This window comes from Benincasa hispida, chromosome 10 (genome assembly GCF_009727055.1).
Source record: "Benincasa hispida cultivar B227 chromosome 10, ASM972705v1, whole genome shotgun sequence".
Classification (NCBI taxonomy): Eukaryota; Viridiplantae; Streptophyta; class Magnoliopsida; order Cucurbitales; family Cucurbitaceae; genus Benincasa; species Benincasa hispida.
This window is the reverse complement of record NC_052358.1, coordinates 56,920,759-56,941,471: the sequence shown is the minus strand read 5'-3', so window position 1 is coordinate 56,941,471 and position 20,713 is coordinate 56,920,759. Positions and strand designations below refer to the sequence as shown.

Genomic DNA, 20,713 nt, shown 5'->3' with positions numbered 1-20,713 from the left:
CATCTTGTTTAAGGCCTGAAGTTCGTCACACATAGCTTGCTTCCATAGTAGGTTAGTATTCACCTCATGAAAAGTGGTAGGTTCAATCAAGGAACTGATAGTGGAAAAATAGTGAACATCTTGAAGATGAGTGGGAGGTGCCCTTACCTGAGTGGAGCATCGAATAGGAGAGCAGGGTCAGGAGTAGGTTCAGACTCCACAGGTGAGATAGATGACGAATCCGAGTCAATAAAGATGGGCACAAATTGCTCAAGCTCGGTATCCCCAAAAGATGCAGGTGAAGGGAAAAGATCAACTGAACCATCAAGAAGAAAGTTAAAAGGACCTAAAAGAGAAGCATGAAAAGTCGGACTAGAGAACATGGTATGCTCCCAGAAAGTGACATGACAGAGATGTGCCATCTGTTGGAAAGAGGATCCCAACAATGAAAACCTTTGTGCTCGGTTCCATGGCCAAAAAAAGCAACAGAGACATGCATGCGGTTCTAACTTTGTATGTTCATGGGGGTAGAGAAGAACAAGATAGGCACAATAAAAAACCTTGAGATTAGAGTAATCGGGAAGAGTACCATACAATTGTTCAAATAGAGAAACATTGTGAAGAACAGACAAAGGAAGACGATTGATTGTGTACACAGAAGTAAGGACAACCTCTCCCTAAAATTTTGTATGATAGGAGGCAGATAGAGGATGAGCTCGAACAAAATCCAGAATGTGGTGATGTTTACATTTTCCTCACCCATTCTATTGAGAGGTATGAGGACAAGAGCACTGAATAAGAGTACTTTGCTGAGTGAGAAAAAAAAGAAGACCAGAATCTTTATACTATAAGACATTATCTCTACGAAAAGTTTTATTGTACGAGAGAACTAACTATGAATCATATTAGCAAAGTCAATATATATTTGAGATAAGACATAACGATGTTTAAGAAAATATATCCAAATAAACTGAGAGTAATCATCAATAAATAGAACAAAATAGCGGTATCTAGTGACAGTGGGAGTAGAGACAAGACCCCTATGTCAGAGTGAATTAAGTCAAAAGGCTGACCACATATAAAACTGGACTAGGAAAAGAATAATGCATGCTATTTAGCAAGTTTGCAATTCACACAATCAAAATGAATAAACTTGGAAACATTATGCAATTTTTTAATAGAAATCAAATGACGGAGTTTATCGGAAGAAGCATGACCAAGATGAAGATACCATTGATATATAATAGAGTTAGTGACAGGACAAAAAGAGAACAAGAAGGTAGCTGGAATGATGTGAGCTCAAAGAATCTTCCCACTTTGCAACCCGCACTAACTGTCTGTCCTGCCTGTAGATCCTAAACTTAACACACAGTAGAAGAAAAAGAAATAGTTAAGCCAATATCTGTCCGACGGAGGTAAGATTAAAGGTCAAGTTTGGAACACAATACGTATTAAAAAGTTGTAGTGTGGGAGTGTCAATAGAGCCAACATGGAATATGGTCATACAATTACTGTCAGCAACATAAATAAGAGGAAGAGATTTGGCGGGAGTGGGTGTAGTCACAAGAGAACAATCATAAGTCATATGGTTACAACAAGTGGAATCAAGGAGCCACCGATTACCCGAGGAAACCGTAAGAGCGGAGGAATTGGATGAAATCACCTATTTAAGCAAATCTTGTAAATCACTCATTTGAAAGGTAGACGGAGAAGATTTAGGCTCAGTAGAGGCAGAGCCAGATTTAACGTGTCTTTACTTTGAAAAATTTCCCGGAGGTCGGGGTGGTCGGATGGGACAATTTTCAAGGATATGACCACGCTTGTGACAGTATTTGCACTCAACAGTTGGGTAGTCAGGAAATATGTGACAAGTGAGCTTACAACTTTTGTAGAAGAGAGCTTTAAAAGTACCAGACATGTGAGTTTTGGCGAGGAAAACCTCAGATTGCTCGGAAAAAACGATGTTGATGTGCTTTTCTTCAAGATATTTTTTCTCATCATCTTCTTCAACTCTCAATAAGGAATAATACGCTGCAATTTCTTCGTCTTTTTCTTTTCTTCTCTTCTTCAAAATTGCCTCATTCACTATTTGAACAGACTTCTCTTCATCTTTGTTTTTGCTTTTCATAATTAGAATCGGTGGCCGACAAGTTGGATAATTGATTTGGGTAGGGGTGGTATCGAAAATGTGGACATTGAATCAGCAAATTGCTTTCAATTGGAACACAAAGAAATAACCATGTTGAATAGAATAAAATTGGACGAATTCCAGCTAGCCTCTCAGAAAATAGAAGTTTACATCCAATTTTTTGAGTTAGACCTTCCATTTTGCATCGTGGGTAACGCCAAGAATTGCCATGTTGTATAACAAAGAATCGTCGTTCTTCTTTACAAACTTGATTGGAAGCTCCTGCAAAAGAAAAAAGGTTAATTAAATAAATAAATGTAAAAAATTAAAAAAAATGATAAATGAAGAAAAAAAGGTTAAATAAAGAAATGATAACCTTTTCTCTAATTTCTTTATTTCTTTATTTAATTAACCTTTTTTGTTTTTGCAAAAGTTTCCAATAAAGTTCGTCAAGAACAATGATGACTCTCGACCATCAGTTCTGATTAAGAAAAGCAAAAAAAAATGAAGAGAAATTTATTCAAATAATGAATGAGGCGATTTTGAAGAAGAGAAGAAGGGAGAAAGACGAAGAAACGACAACATATTGTTCTTGGTAACATGTATAAATACAAGTTATTTTCCTCTCATTGAATAATTAGGATTATGAGTTATGTAAACGTACTCATAATAAAGAAAAGTGCATGAAATTGTATATATGTGATAAACTCATGCAAAAGTATCTTTTTAAGTGAAACATTGCATCACTAACGCACTTTAATGAAGGAATCAGAAAAATTTACTAAGTGTTGTAGACAAGCCTAACACAAGAGAATGCGTCTAGCTTACCCGGCGCACGAAAGATTCATTTGGCTTGTGCAATCCACATCAAATCCAACTTGCATGCATGGGCATCTGACTAGCTATATCTAATCAAGGCAAAATAGTAGGCAACTGTCTTAGAGTGTGGAATTTAATGCAATCACATCACCAAGTGGTTGTTCTGATTGCCTATATAAAGAGATGTTGCCTACAATGAGGAGTTAGTTAGAGAGTCAGCCATTTTCTAGTTTTTCACATTTTCTGACTACAAGCAAGAAATAGGAGGGATGATAGCCATTCTCCATCGTTGGCAACGAGGTGTTGCTGGAGAAAATCTCGAGAGAGACATCTTCTTCAACCTCCACTTAGTTGGCAACAACAAGCATAAAAACAAGCCAAAGGGGACAAGAGATTGAATCCAACAGTTTGACTTCTTTCTTTTATTTTGCATTCTCATTCACTATTCCACTTCATTGAACTAAGGTTGTATGTATCAAGACGTATTTCTTTAATTCAATCTCAATCTCAACCATGCTTCACATTTCCATCTGTTAAATTTCTAAGTCGTTTGTGTATGTGAATCCTCTGGCTTGATAAATGCATAAAATTTGTTGCTTGAATCCACCTGATCGGTTGATTGAAGTGAAAAAACAATTAGTTTCTCAAGAGAGTAGTTACTTGTTGAACGCATCAAGCTAGGGCGTGAGTAATTCTAGAGATAAAATTATTCATGGCATTTGCCTATTCATTTTAACTAACGCATGCAAACTAGAGATATGATAAGTGTGGCATCTACATGGAGAGATGTTGAACATAAATTAAAGAATAGACTTCCAATGCATCACATGTACACTTAGACTCTAGCAGACATCTGTACAATTTCCATTTCATTGTCATAACCTTGTTGTTCCCACTAGGAAATCAACGCATATCATCTACGCTTGATCCTATCATCCATGAACCATTTTCCCTTTTTTTAAATCCCTATTTCCTTCTTGTATGCATGCCAGTAGTTTAGTGGACATAACCAACGCATATCAACCCTACAATAGATCTAAAGACAAAAACTTGAGTTAATGTACTTTAGAATCCCCGCGTTCGACCCTGGACTTGAAAGAACTCTTATACAAGTTCGTCCCTATGTGCGGAAGCGGATCTTTCCAATTCATTATCATAGAATTTTCACATATACATTCACATATACAGATATGCATTAGCACTACTAATTTATCGGCATGCTTACAGATAAACAAACAAGAGACTGAGAAAACATACCAGTTGAAGACTCTCTTCGGTTGAAATCTCGCTCTCTCTATGAACAGCCTTCTTGCGCTCTCGCTAGAACAGCAGGCAATCGTCCAATAACACCCTAGTCATCTACCACGAACGGCTTTGAACGAACAATAGGAAATGGGGACGACACCACCACTTGGAGCCCTTAGTATTCTCGAAATGAGAATCCAAAGTGTGGGCTCTGTACTGATTTGGTAGAGGTGAGGAGGAAAAGATATCGTGTACAACGATCAAGCAAGTGGGAGAAGGCAACGACTATCGTATAGTCAAGGTACTTGATTGTTTAGGCAAGGTACACGATCGTGTAGGAAAAGCTAGGCGATCATCTATATGATCGTTTAGAAAAGTTCGGGCGCTAAGTGATCGTTTAGTAAACTATGGGCGATCGTTTAGAGAAGCACGCGTGCGAGTGAGCGATCGTTTAGTAAGATGTTAGCTGTTATCGTATAGGCTCTTAATTCACTAAGCGATAGGATGCTAACAAATTAACCGCGTATCTGCAAAATGAAAAAAAAATTCATTTTATTCTTTAGTTACGAAAACCGAATTGAACTTTCCACTAACGCATGGTTATGGAGAAAACGCCTGGCAATTATTCCATAACTGTCCAATTAATAAAATAATAAATATGATCACATTATATTCATAACCTATAGTTTGATATCATATATTAACCATAATGTTTTCTCCTCTCCTTGATATAAATCATATTTATATCCAAATTCCTCCAAATTAATGTATCTCATACATTTAGTCAATCATATCATATATAATTAACCAGTTCAATTATATCATGTATAATCAAACTCCCTCTTTTCAATTTGAACATTTCAAACTGACCCAAAAACTGATTCTCAACTTGTATCCAAGCTACCAAGGGGACCTTATAGACCTATGGCTCGAAGCTCCAATGGTACGTGAATAGTTGACTAAACTCTTTAGCCACAAGATCCACCATCCGTTAACTGCCAGGCATTCCACTAAAGACCGACAGCTGAACTCTTTTTACCACAGATATTTTTCTTTGTCCATCGGATAAACAAATCATCAGTACGATAACCCTTCACAGATGCTTGTAAGTACATCTGGGCCAGTTTACCGTTTTACCGCTGTAGTTACATCTTTCTCCTTAAGTACCACTGATCCCTCTAATGAATAATACAACATAGTTCTACTATGTGTGAACACCTCTCGGGTCATGAGAAGGTGTGTGGCGCCACATCGTTCAAGCCCTAGGATCAGTCCTTTAGGGAGAAATCTATCTACTTATCTCTACTTCGGGGAAGGAGTGAATTCCATCTTGTGTAGCTAAGTTCCCAACTCCCAAATCAGGGGACTCCCCAAAGTGGTAGGTTTGAGTCGGCAGCTGATGCGTTATTTTATGATGTGGAAATGTGGATGAAATGCGATGGTGAAAAATGCGTTGAGCACTCAAGTTTTCTCAGTGGAATCTAAATGTAAATCCCACTGAGTTCCTGGTAAGTCGAAGGTCAAACTCAGGGACTTGTGAAAACAGGTTGCGATGGTAATTTTTAAGAAAACTTTGCGATAATCAAATAAATCAATAGTTGTTGAGGTTGTTGTTTGCGGTGATGAAAAATAAACAAATGTGGCGGATTTGAGAAAAGTCGGATTGTGTGATAGATGCACTGAGTATGCAGATGAACGGGTTGAGAAGGTCTTTAGCTAGCGTTACATGGGAATACGTCAGCCTATGCGATCATGCTACAACCATGCACAACAAGTCATTTTCCAATGCAAATGTGATGTTTCTAAGTCTAGGACGCATGTGTTGAATACAAAAGTGTCCATAGAGCTTATTCCTAAGTCTCTACTCTTGTCCTATGCGATGATGCAAGATGCATAAAGGCAAGGTGACCGCACACAATCATATCCTATCTCTAGGATGCATGCGATTCATTAATAGCAAACAATGCTTATTCCTAAGCTCCTATCTCTTGATATGCATTCTAATCTGACTCTCCTGAGCCTAGATTCTAGCCTGACTTTCCCAAGCTTAGATCCTGTCTTTAGACTACCCTCCTGAGTATCTCTAATAGACGAATGAAGCATACATAATACAAGATAATCGCATAGAATGAAGATTCCCAGTTGTGCTAGTTAAATGCTTCTCAACCCATTCAACAGATTTAGCTACTCATGCGTAAATAACAGAGAGTGAACAGATATAGAGAAGGAAATTCCATTTTTATAAATGAGTTTGAGTACAAAATAACAGTGGAAGATAAAGGTAGAGAGCCTGGTAGAAATTCCTTACTGACCGAGGCTTTTACACTATCAATCTCTATTTGGTTCAAAAGATATTCCTGCTTCCGCGGTAGTCGGCCCTCTCTCTGTTCTTGAAGCTTCCGACGCTCTCCCAAGCTTATCGGAATGATCTATTGGCACAACCTTCTTCTCTAGCGTTCACCTTAAAATAAAAGAAAATCTAAGAACAAGGCTAAACTATGAACAGAGTTTGTGAGATGGTGAACTCGTGAATTGGTCAACCCTTTTTCTGAAGGATGCCTTTGGTATTTATAGAGCTTCGGGGTGAAGTGATTTCTCTCTTATGATTGCACAGATGGGATGACTTTAATTCTCTGACTGATGCGCCGAATATTTGTCACCAAAAAGCTGAATATACTTGTTATCGTGAGCGGCTGTTAGCTTAATTCGGATTCGACCATCATCAGCTTTCTATCCCATATCGATTAATTATGCCTTTCACCCAGATGCGCCCACCAAGTTGTGCCCACCAAGTTGCGACAATCCTTCTTGAGCAAATGTTTACGAACACAATCATCACAAAGTCTTGCGGTAATGCTGCGCTCGACCAATGATTTTCTATGATCGCAATTTTCGCCTTGCGTCAACGCATATTCTGCATAAAAACACAAAAATCAACTGTTTTTATGTGATGAACGCATGCGACCGCAATATTATGAATTTGATGCTTTTTGGATGCAATTTAACATATTTTATCAACGCAAGCCAACATTGTTTAAGAACTTAGCACTATGATAACGTGCTTTTCTGCCCGTTATCACACCCCCGAATTTAAACAATGCTTGTCCTCAAGCATAAGCTAAAGATTTCCTTTAGCAAGTCAACCGCAATGTTCTTTTCCTAGATTTCTCAAGGATACTTCATTTAAATCCTATATACCAAATTTTCTTAAGTCTTATTCAAGTCTCCTCTTAAAATATTTTTAAGACCTAGGGATTGCAAACTAAACTTATAAAAGGACTTTACCAAATTCCGGAACATCGCATGATTCATTTTTAAAAAAAAATTCCACCGGGGTGTTAAATGATTTTATCCTTGCATATTTCTTGATGTTATTATTTTTTTCTAACCTCGCGCTGATCCAAGTGCCTCGCCTTCGTTTTGGCTTGCCCCCACGTGTGTCATGCGGACATCCAACTACGAGCAATGCGCTATTTCTCAGACTAAACTCATATCTACTTGGTAACGGAGTTGTGGTAAATTATTTATGTGTTGATCCTGGTGACTTACTTTCGTTTTGGCTTGCCCCCACGTGTGTCATGTGGACATCCAACTACGGATAAGTGCCCTTCACAACTTAACTCTTATCAACTTGGGTTTCCCCATTGCATTGACAGTGGAGTTGTTATTCTCAAAATTTTCCTTCCTTTTTTTTTTTTCTAAATAGCAAGGTCGAAAATAAATACCTCACCCCCAAATTTAAAATGCGGCAATGTCCTCATTGTCAAAAGATTAAAATAAGTCATGCGATGTTCTTAGAAAACTTCGTAAAGAGAGTTTGAAAGAAAGCTAGCAAACCCCTAACTTCTAGAAATATTTCATGAGGTGACTATCTTAAAGTTAAGTTGACTCTAGTATATATGAAATAAATAGAAGCATATTTTTCATCATTGAAATCATAATTGGCAAAGAGACAGTATGCGATAACTTACTAAATTTATCCATGTCAAATGATTACGGTAATCAAAGAGGATGCGATGATAAAATTTTTAAAGCTAAAATGCGATGTGATAGTGCAAAATTTGAAATAAAGTGAAGGAAGAATACAACCCCCAAATTTGCGCTGTCGCCCACATTATGTATTGATGTATCATTCTTTGCGGCGATCTATCTTCTTTGGATTGCGATGACAGAGTAAGATAAGTTTCTTCTTCGTGTAGCACCTCCACAATCCTATGCCTCGATCGTTGCACCAAAAACAGTGAGAGGGTCAAATAATTTTAAACAAAACAACATTCTTTTACTGTAATTTTTTTTTGTAGACTAAGAACGGTGCTGGTAACAAAGAGGTAATTGCGATAATAAATAATGAGATGATAAAAGTTCATGAAGTATTTGATGCAGGAAAAGGATATTCAAAAGGATTGCATCCTTGATCTTGACTGCCTTAATCCGGAGCTTTTCCCCATGAATGTTCATTATAATTTCCCCCTTGCGCACATCAATTTGAGCGCGATCGGTCAAAAGGAATGGTCGTCTTAATATGATGGGTGCATCTTCGTCCGCTTTATAATCCAAAATAAGGAAGTCTGCCGGCAGGATGAATTTATTGATTGAGATTACAACATTTTTCAACTCTCCTTCAGGGTGTTTCGAGATCTGTTCGCGAGTAGGAGAGTTTCCTTTGTGGGCGTGAGTGTGCCGGCATTCAATTGTTTGAAGATTGATAGAGGCATTATGTTTATACTTGCCCCATGATCACATAGTGCTTGGCCACTGTAGATCCCTCTAATGGAGCATGGTATCGTGAAGATTCCTGGGTCGCACATTTTTGGTGGGATCATAGAATTTTGCACTACAACCACTATTGCGATCTTGACTTCATCATTTTGTTTCTCTTTCAATCTTTGCGGAGTTGCTGGTGGTTGGACTTCTTCTGTCTCAAGATCTAGAGGCTTAAGGGTGGATGTAACTTCAGGGTCTATTTTCTCAGGCTTTTCCGAACTATAGTTCAACAGGTCTTTGGTTGTCTCCGCATTCAAGTTGGTCGCAATGGGCTTCTCCCCTACTTCTGCAGTCATGTTGTCGCTTAGCAAGAAGACTGGTAAGCATTGTTCCTTTCCGGTACCCTCAGCATTGTGAGGGAGCTCAGTTGAGCTCGGCAACGCTCCTTGCAGTCTATTTTTTAGCTCGCACGCAATTTGTCCCATTTGAATTTCGAGATTTCTAATAGNGCAATTTGTCCCATTTGAATTTCGAGATTTCTAATAGATGTAACTTGATTCTGAAGCACTAATTCGTTTTTCTCAATGTATTACTTCAACAAGCTCTCGAAGGACGAAGATTGCGGTGTTTGCGAGCTGTTAGCTTGGCTATGCGCTGGACTGTTTGTTTGTGGAAAAAAGCTGGGTGGCCCTCCTTTTTGTGCCACAGGTTGAAAGCTTTGTTGTTGATTTTTCCACGCAAAATTTGGGTGGTTTCGCCAGCCTGGGTTATATGTATTGGAATAGGATTATTTCTCATGAAGCATACCGACTGCGGGTTTGTTGGGCATTCTTCCATCGAGTGAGCATCTCCGTAAATGACCCAACTTACGGTCGTTTGAGTAATTGCACTGACCTGCCCTTTCTTCGCTCCCGTTTTATTAATTGCGATGCCTTGTATCAAACTCATCATCACAGTCATTTGATTTTGCAGGGATGCGATGGCCCCGTTATTTGCGTCATTATCTTTAATTCTTAATCTTTGATTATTTTCCCTCTAATCCTCGTGATTTTTGGAAATGCGATCAAGTATACCCTTTGCCTCCTCATATGTTTTGTCGAGCAGACCACCAGCAGCTGCCACATTTGCAGCGGTCTGCAAAGAGGGATTTAGTCCTTGGTAAAAGATCTCCATCTGCAGGCAGTCTAGTAAGCCATTATGTGGACAGTCTCTTACCAGCCGCTTGAACCTCGCCCAGGCATTGTTGAGCAATTCGTCATCTTCCTGTTCAAAGTTTGTTATTAATTTCCTTCTCCTAGCATTCTCAGTTGGTGGGAAACACTTCTTCATAAACTTTACCACCATCTGTTCCCACGAAGTTATCTCCCCCGGTTCAAGAGAATATGCCCATTTTCTTGCTTGATTGCATAAGAAAAATGGGAACAAAGTGATCTGAACTTCCTCGGTGGAGATATTCGGGAACACAAAAGTTTTGTATATTTCTATGAAGCTCCGGAGGTGGGCGTGCGGGTCTTCGCCACGCCTTCCTCCAAACTACAACAAAGCCTAAAGTGATGTCTCTTTCCCCTTCGACGTTTACCTACTACCCAGCAGCCTGAATCATCTACAACATTACCGGTTGCATTTCAAACCTCGATCTATCTAACATCAACCTCATGATTCTTGGAGAGAAATCATAGAGGTTAGGCGACGTATAGTCCTAGATGGGTCTATTGCGATCATTCGCCAGAAGGACGGGGTTGGCCATAATATTGTTCGCGTTAGCGACCCTTCCTTCCGGTTACTCCGCCATTCTTGGTGTTCTCTCTTATTGTTATTGGCGGTCTCTTAATCTTTTTCTGAATGTCCTCTAAATCTCCGAGTCGTAATTCGCCAGAGATTGAGAGTCTGCAAAGAAATCAGAAAAATTACCGTTAGCACACTATTTTGCTGAAGTCCCCGACAACAATGCCAAAAACTTGATGCGTTATTTTATGATGTGGAAATGTGGATGAAATACGATGGTGAAAAATGTGTTGAGCACTCAAGTTTTCTTAGTGGAATCCAAGTGTAAACCCCACTGAGTTCCTGGTAAGTCCAGGGTCAAACTCAAGGACTTGTGAAAACAGGTTGCGATGTTAATTTTTAGGAAATCTTTGTGGTAACGAAATAAATCAATAGTTGTTGAGGTATTTGTTTGCAGTGATGAAAAATAAACAAATGTGACAGATTTGAGAAAAGTAGGATTGTGTGATAGATGCCTGAGTATGCAGATGAACGGGTTGAGAAGAAGGTGGAAAGGTTTATTTGGGGATTAAGAGAAGGCATTCGAGGCATTGTTACTGCCTTCCGACATAAAGAGTATGCTCTTGCCCTCGAGTCGGCCTTACTCTTGAAAGTAGATCTTGCTGTCAAAACCTCAACTTCTGAATGAGGATTCATGCCAAATCAAAAAAGAAAATTCACCCAACAAGGCTTCCAACGTTCACAATGGCAAGCAAAAATTTCCCAAAGCACTCAGGGCGTACAGTCACAATAGAAGAGACAAACATTCACATATCCTAAGTGCAGAAATTGTGGAAAACACCATCAGGGGTAATGTTTACGGAACTTAGGGGTGTGTTTCAACTGCAGCCAGACGGGTCACTATGTAAAGGCTTGCCTAAAGCTCATCAACCAAGTATCAACTGCCCAGACCACCTAGCCTACTAGTAACAAGGTTACCCAACAACAGAAAGGACGGGTGTTTGCTGTTACATGTCAAGAGGCAAAGGATCAAGATGCAGTTATTACAGGTACATTACCCATCCTCGAGTATTATGCCTTCACTTTATTTGATTCGGGCTCTAGTCATTCATTCATCTCTACAACATTTGCACAACATGCTCAATTAACATCAAAGCCCTTAGGCTACATTCTATCCGTAGCTACTCCTGCCGGAGTATCTATGTTGGCCAACTCAGTAGTGGAAAACTGTGAATTGTCAGTATCAGGACATAAACTAGGGGTGACCCTTATCATCCTAGACATAAGTGATTTTGACATAATACTAGGTATGGACCTGTCTCTTATACACATCTAGATGTGTATAAGAGACAGAAAGAAAGGTTGACCACAGCCCCTATTCTCACTATACCTGACGGATCAGGGGGTTTAACTGTGTACAGTGACGCATCGAAGAAGAGGCTTGGTTGTGTATTGATGCAACACGGAAAGGTAATAGCATATGCTTCAAGACAACTAAAACCTTATGAACAAAATTATCCCGTTCATGACTTGGAGTTAGCTGCCGTAGTCTTTGCCTTAAAGATATAGAGCTGTCTCTTATACACATCTAGATGTGTATAAGAGACAGGAATAAGTACCCACTTCCACACATTGATGACCTATTTGACCAATTACAAGGAGCCTCAGTATTCTCCAAAATAGACTTACGATCTGGATATCATCAACTACGAATCAAGGAGTCTGATATACCCAAGACTACTTTCCGAACAAGATATGGGCATTATGAATTCGTTGTAATGCCCTTTGGATTAACGAATGCCCTAACAGCCTTCATGGACTTGATGAATAGAATTTTTAAGGACTATCTTGATAACTTCGTGATCGTATTTATAGATGATATTTTGGTCTATTCCAAGTCTGAGGCAGAACATGAAAAACATTTTAGGGACGTCCTTTTCATATTAAGAAAGGAAAGTTGTATGCCAAATTCTCCGAATGTGAGTTTTGGATGCGGCAAGTTGCTTATCTAGGGCATATTATAAAGCAAGAAGGAATCTCAGTGGATCCTGCTAAGATTGAAATAGTTAACAAGTGGCCTCGCCCAACAACAGTCCGCAAAGTACGAAGCTTCCTTAGATTAGCAGGATATTATAGACGATTTGTGAAGAATTTCTCAAGTATAGCATTACCCTTAACTAACCTCACCGAGAAGAATAATCCTTTTGTTTGGAACCAAGCATGTGAGCAAAGCTTCCAGGAACTAAAAGAAAGGTTGTCCACAGCCCCTCTTCTCACTATACCTGACGGATCATAGGGTTTAACTGTGTACAGTGATGTATCGAAAAAGAGGCTTGGTTGTGTATTGATGCAACACGGAAAGGTAATAGCATATGCTTCAAGACAACTAAAACCTTATGAACAAAATTATCCCGTTCATGACTTGGAGTTAGCTGTCGTAGTCTTTGCCTTAAAGATATGGAGACATTACTTATATGGGAAAAAGATCCAAATTTATACAGATCATAAAAGCCTTAAGTACTTCTTTACCCAGAAAGAGTTAAATATGAGGCAACGAAGATGGTTAGAATTAGTAAAAGATTATGAATGTGAGATCCTCTATCATCCAGAAAAAGCTAACATTGTTACTGATGCTCTTAGCAGAAAGTCAGCTCATACAGCAGCCCTAAGTACCATCTCCAAACGCATAATGGATGACCTTGAAAGAACTGAGATTTCACTAATACCAAGAACCTTCACAACTCAAATAGCACAGTTAATTGCAAGACCTGCATTAAGGCAAACTTAGCCCCCGCTTTATTGGACCCTTTGAAATATTAGAATGTATTGGCCAAGTAGCTTATCGATGAGCATTACCACCCACTCTTTCTACAATACATAATGTCTTTCATGTATCGATGCTTCGAAAATACGACCCATCACATGTAGTAAATCATGAACCTCTACAAATAAGAGAAAACTTGGAATATGAAGAGACTCTAGTTTGCATCCTAGCAAGAGAGAAAAAGTCACTTCGTAATCGAGAAATAAGTTTAGTGAAGGTTCTCTGAAGAAGTCAGCAAGTAGAAGAAGCTACATGGGAACGAGAAGAAGAGATGAAAGCCAAATACCCTTACTTGTTTAAGAACCAAGAAACTTTCGAGGACGAAAGTTCTTAAGGGGGGAAGAATGTAACAACTCAAATTTGTAGGCATACACTACAGGAAATTAAATATCAAATGGTAAGTAGGACGAAATTTTATTTAAAGGGGTAGTAAATGTAATACCTAATCCTAATTTAGAAAGCAAGAAAACAAATAAAATATATAATTAAGAATGAAAAATATATAAATTTAATAGGAAAATCGGGTGGAAATTTAAAATTGGAAAAAAATTAGAAATTTATTAATTATCCAAAAATAATTAATAAGGGGGCAGAATCAGGGAGGATTAATTAGAAGTTGGACGCTAGCTAATTCGGGAGACAAAGGACAGTAGATAACTTTTTGTTTGGGCACTGCCCATTGAAAGAATTGGAGGTGAATTAATTATACGGATAAAAATTGAAAGAGTTAAAAAAAAAAAGGAAGTGGAATCCACGTGTCATAAGCGGTAAAATTAGCAAGATTGGTGGAGAGAAACCTGAAGAAAGCGAGATTGGAGAGAAATATTGGAGAGAAAACTAGGAGAGAGCAAAGTTGGAGAGAAAAGATGGAAAGAATGAAGGAGAGAGCCACACTGGTGAGATTGGAGAAAGCGAGATTGAAGAGAAAATTGGAGAGAGCGAGAGTCTCAACGAGAAAGTGGAAGAGAGCGAGAACCATGAGAGTAAAACCAGCGAGAGCGAGAGCGAGAACCACGAGAGCCAAACCAGCGAGAAAGCTGTAGAGAGCAAGATTCTAAGAACAAAGAGAGCGAGATTTGGACAGAAGCATAGATTATGCGTTGAATTTAGCCACAATCTTATAGATTATACATGGAGAACCCTAAAATTGAATTCAAACAAAGGTTGAAGACGTAAGGGCAAACGTTAGCCAAAATTAGGTGTCTCATTAAGAGAAATTCTTAATCCTAACTAATTTTAAAGAAGTCATTTGTAGGATGAGTTGTCACATAGAGAAGAGATAGAAATGGCTATAAATAGGAGGCTTTGGGCTGGAAGTTAAACTCATTCTCAAACAAAACTCAGTAGTAAAAATCGTGTGAAAAGGGTGAAGTAATTCTGTTAGTTTGAAGGAGGAAACGCAAGGGAAGTGCTGCCCAAATTTCCTTCTGGTTTAAGAGGGAAAGCTCTATTAATTAAACCATAAGGAATAATAAGGAATAACTAAGATCGCAGTCAAGGTAAGTAGTTTATCTCACCCTCTCTTTAAGTATTTCATGGTAGTGTACCTTTAATATGTTGCATAATTATGTTATTGTGCATTACATGTTTAAAATACGTTTATCGACAAGGGAACCCATGCATTATGTTTGTTCACAACGATGAAATAAGATTAAATTTTAATTAGATAAAGGTTATGCTTCTAGGGCTAGCAGGGCATGTATGGTTGCACCCCTCTAGACCCAATTCTATGTCAAGATTATGCTAGGGACTAACAGGGTATGTATGGTTGCACCCCTCTAGACCCAATTCTATGTCAAGATTATGCTAGGGACTAACGGGGTATGTATGGTTGCACCCCTCTAGTCCAATCTTACGTTTATGTTAATGGTTAATGTTGGATGCAACTCTGGCCCTACTGACTGCATGACTCGCTAATCATCATATGGGTTAGTTTCCACCTAAGTTCTCATCTTCCTATCAGGGTGGAGAAATTTACGTTAGAAGCATAACCGACCACCACATGTTATTATATGTTTTCGGTTCCAATCATATGTTTTCAGAACATGTTACATGTGATTGTGCATTTGGTCACTACACTATGTGAGAACTACTTACTAGGTATATTATATACTCATCCTATTTTTACAGACTTTGTAGGTAAGGACACAGCATAGGTAGCAGAACTGGACGTCGCTCAAATGGCCAACCATCAAACTCACTATTATAGGCATATACATTTTTGTATCACTATGCTGATGTTTTATGGATCCTGGTGTTTTGTAAAATAAACTTTTTTTTTATATAGTTTTCTACCTAATTAATAAAATCTTAGATATGTTCTTTTGAGATTTTTGCCAAAACTCATCTCATGATAGAAAAGTCTAAGTATGCATGTCGTAGCGGTCGGACCATAATATGTAAGGATCCGATCGTTATCAAGCTAATGCTTCTCAACACATTCAACAGATTTAGCTACTCATGCGTAAATAACAAGAGAGTGAACAAATATAGAGAAGGAAATTTCATTTTTATAAATGAGTTTGAGTACAAAATAACAATGGAAGATAAAGGTAGAGAGCCTAGTAGCAATTTCTTGCTGACCGAGGCTTTTACACTGTCAATCTCTATTTGGTTCAAAAATATTCCTGCTTCCGCAGGAGTCGACCCTCTCTCTGTTCTTGAAGCTTTCGGCGCTCTCCCAAGCTTATCGGAACGATCTGTTGGCACAACCTTCTTCTCTCGCGTTTGCCTTAAAATAAAAGAATTCTAAGAACAAGGCTAAACTATAAACAGAGCTCGTGAGATGGTGAACTCGTGAACTGGTCAACCCTTTTCTGAAGGATACCTTTAGTATTTATAGAGCTTCGGGGTGAAGGCAGCTTCTCTCTTATGATTGCACAGATGGGATAACTTTAATTCCCTAACTGATGCGTCGAATATTTGTCACTGGAAAATCTGAATGTACTTGTTATCGTTAGTGGCTGTCAACTTAATTCGGATTTGACCGTCATTAACTTTTTGTCCCATCGCGATTAATTATGCCTTTCACTCAGAAGCGCCCACCAAATTGTGCTGACCAAGTTGCGACAATCCTTCTTAAGCAAATGTTTACAAACACAATCACCGCAAAGTCTTGCGATAATGCTGCGCTCGACCAATGATTTCCTATGATCGCAATTTGCGCCTTGCGTCAACGCATATTCTGCATAAAACCAAAAAAATCAATTGTTTCTATGCAATGAACGCATGCGACTGCAATATTATGAATTTGATGCTTTTTGGACGCAATTTAACATATTTTATCAACGCAAGTCAGCATTGTTTAAGAACTTAGCACTATGATAATGTGAATTTCTGCCCGTTATTAGTAGCCTGGCCACTCGCACTCATGCCAATCAAAGAACCACCCTCAATGGCAGAAGTTCCCAACTCACTCAGGATTGAGATCATGTTACTTATGGTCATCCTAGTAAAGTGAAGTCTCTGTCATGAACTGCGTTATATAACAAGACGTTAACACTTCGTGGTCAGGTCTTATACAAACTCTTTGTATAAGATGCCCCCACTCACATGTCCCCACATGAATGATCAGGATCAGACCATCTATGGCAAGTCACATCACTTATAACCATTCCACAAAGCAGGCCGCATCCGTAGCATTACCAAGGTAAGATTTTCCTCCTATATCCATATACTACAGACCATTTTGGTTATCATTTAAGACATGATCCATTTGTATGTCACCACATGCATGCTTAAGTTACATAATGACAACCAGGGATTTTAGTTTATTGGTTTGTGGTAAAGCAAATAAAACATCCAATATGCAAAGTCAAGAAGCGAAATAAATATCATATATTATACATCACAAGCATTAAACTATTTACAAACTACAGGACACGAGACCTTAGAGCATCATCCCCAACAGAACTTACCAGGACACTTAAGTTAGATTTATACTTGTATCTAGCTTAAGGGAACTTGTATGCAACTAGCAAGATATGTATGGACATAAATCTATCATTAGTTTGATGTATAACATCATCTTTATACCAAGAGATAGATTAAAAATCTTTGTCATAATCATTCATTTTCATCATCATTTAACTTCAAAACCACAAACACAGTTGAAACGCAACAAATTTTTGGTGCCGTTGCTAGGGATTCTAGAAACGTAGCTAACCAAAATTTGGATATTGAATCTTTTTGCAGAATTTTCAAACGAAGGTGTTGATAGCTCCAAAAATTTGTTATTTTCTTCTTCTTAATTCTAGGTCGTTACTATGTTTAATGTGTTTGTTTAATGATTTTATATGTATCGAGCAATCTTTTCAATGCCTTTGGTTTCATTCTTGTCTTTTCTCCTTTCAAAGACTAGGGAATCTTTGGTTCCCCTATTGGCGATGCTCAACTTCACGTCATGAACGTGTGCCATCAACTTCTCAAATGTACGATGTTTTCTTCCTTGTAGGATATGGAGAAGCTCCCAATGCATGCCCTCAGGGCACATTTCCACTACAGATAATTCGTTGACTTTATCTTTGCAATCCAGACTCAGAGCTCTACACCAGATGATGTAATCGAACTAGCTCTTCTTTCTGCTGCTTGGTGTTTGTCAGCTCTATCATGTCAGACACTACATCAAAGTGTGATTCTTTCTCTAATTGATTAGAAGTAGGAGCATAATTGTCGAACAAGAGATTTTCTTTGATAAAGATCTTGCCTTTAGTAGATTTCGTCAATTGTTCCCATATTTTCGTTGTGAAGACAGAACCTTGTTCTTGTTCCTCCATGATATCTTTTGAATGACTACGGGTGATAGATCCCGTGTAAGCGTCGCTTGCAATGGTAACTTTGGATGTGGCTTCCTTTGTTGTCATTTTTTGATTTGTTGATTTAGATGACGAGATAGAGATGAGAGGTAGTGAGGTCCTATTGGGTGTGTCAATTTGTTCACACAGTGTTTTCAAAGAAACTTGTTTCGTGGAATTTGAACTTTTGTATTTGTATTAATGTAATGACCCGACCCCTTAGGACCCAAGTTAGGTTGTTACTAAACATATGCATGCATGGAACTTAAAACGATACCCTTTTATAGTGAAATAAATGCTAAATAAATAAGACAAATTCAAAAGACCTTTATTAAATTCAAATATTAAAAATAGACGATAGGGTACCCATAAATCATAAATGATAATAAATAGGTATGAAAATAAATCTTAATAGTAAGTTTCAAACATCAAAACTGAAAGATGAAGAACATGAAAAGAAATCTAAATATCATGAGCGAAAGCATAGAACTGGTCCCAGTGGCTTGATCACGGATTTCGCTTGTGAATCGCCGGTGCATCTCTACCTTTACTTGAAACAACAACATGAGAAAGGATGAGTATAATAAGTAACCAGGTCAGGTTAGGAATCTATGTCCTTTAGATGCTTACCTCTGGCGAAACATATAAACTTCTTTAGTCCTCATGGGACACATACATACATGAATAATTGAATTTCATTCTACTGTAGTTAAGTATACCCATTACCTCTAGTAAGGCCCGTAGGACCCACAACCTCTGGTGAACCCCAAAGGAGACACCATCTCTGGTGAATCCCGAAGGAAACACAATCTCTGGTGAATCCCGAAGGAAATACAACCTCTGGTGAATCCTGAAGGAAAGCACCACCTCTAGTGAATCTCGAAGAAAACACAACCTCTGATAGATCCCGAAGGAAACCACCATCTCTAGTGAATCCCGAAGGACACACAACCTCTAGTGGGTATCTAACTAATCAGTGAGGACACTATCGCTATCCTAACATCACAAGTATCATAACATGGTTCTATAACTTATATATACACCTCATCATCATGGTTCTACAACCTACCTATACATCTTGTCATCCTAGTCCCATAACATACATATACATCTCATCATCATGATTCTACAACATACATATACCTTTCGTCATCCTAGTCTCATAACCTACATATACATCTCGTCATCATGATTCTATAACATACATATACATCTCATCATTATGGTTCTATAACACACATAAATTTCTTCATCATAGCTCTATAACATACGTATACATCTCATCATCCTCAGATTCTGCAGGATCTCCAATAATAATAATATACTCAAATCATACTAGTATTCAAACATCTCTATGCATAACTAGTCTTTTAAACCCTCATGTCAGCAAGGTATACATAAACATCAAACCATCAATATATACTCAGTAAATCATATTTATCAATACCTGACTCCAGTCCTTTCGAACCTCAGTCAATGAAGGCATACATAAATATCATGCTAACTAATAATCCTCAATACATCATAATTATCATTGCATGACACTAGGGCAATTCCAGTAGTAAGATTACTTAGCTTAAAGTAAATCCAAATTTGTTCAAGCAAGCTTATGCCCTCCTTGCCAAACAGAGCCTTGAAGCGACGCCTATAATAAATCCAATATTTAAATTAATCTCTTGAGTCATTTCCAATTAACCAATTTACTCAAGGTCTCTAGTTTTAACTTTCTTGAAATCATGGCTTGGTCCAAAGTTAATTTTCAAAACTCACAAAGATTTACTAACCTTAACAAATTTTCCACTGAAATTGGTCTTAAACTTCAAAGCAATGTCTCAAAATCTTCAATCCTTGATTCTATAGTCCAAACATAATGAGAGATTAACAATTTTAACCCAAAACCAAATGGAATAATCAAACCCCTCAAAGAAAAAATCCAAAACTCAGCTCTTACCTAAATTATTCAAAGTCCAACGAAACCCAAATGATGGCGCCAGTGACGGAAGGCTGGCTCGAACAGCGCTAGTGCGATGAAGGGGGCTGGGCCACTGGGCATCGGGCTGAAGGTTGGCGCTAGTTTGGCAGTGGCGACTAGCAGACGACCCAACGCGCGGCGTAGGGCGGTTGAAGACTTACGGCTAGGACTCGATGCCGGACAGAGCACACGGAACAGGTAAAGCGGCGCAAGCCGAGGCGACGCTGACAGATCGAGTGGCTAGAGACTCGCGAACAGCATGGGCGACGAACACTCGCGGCTGGGGCCTTCAGATCTGACGTGCAGCTGTTCTAGAGCAGATGGTCGCGGCTGGCAGACGAGGGCTGGGCGGCGTCCGGGGGAAGAAACGCAATGAACGGCTTCAGATATGGACAACTCGATGGCGCCTCAACTCGTCGGATGGTGGCAGCAGCTGCGTGCGTGTTGGCGGCGTGAAACGAAGCAAAAACAAGAGGGAGGGGGTCGCGTGAGGGAAGAAGAAGAAAGGGAAAAGAGAAAAGAAA

The 20,713-nt window shown here is 38.7% G+C and overlaps 2 long non-coding RNA genes across 2 annotated transcripts; both read right to left on the bottom strand.

Annotated features, from left to right (window-relative positions):
* Nucleotides 1-1,024: 1,024 nt before the first annotated feature.
* On the bottom strand, nt 1,025-4,418 carry LOC120088803. Its single transcript, XR_005485040.1, has 2 exons — nt 2,484-4,418; nt 1,025-2,389 (listed from the first exon to the last, which is right to left on the bottom strand). It is a non-coding gene; the product is annotated as an uncharacterized LOC120088803 (long non-coding RNA).
* A 15,205-nt stretch (nt 4,419-19,623) lies between these two features.
* Nucleotides 19,624-20,707, bottom strand: LOC120088484. Its single transcript, XR_005484934.1, has 3 exons — nt 20,169-20,707; nt 20,002-20,071; nt 19,624-19,862 (listed from the first exon to the last, which is right to left on the bottom strand). It is a non-coding gene; the product is annotated as an uncharacterized LOC120088484 (long non-coding RNA).
* Nucleotides 20,708-20,713: the final 6 nt, after the last annotated feature.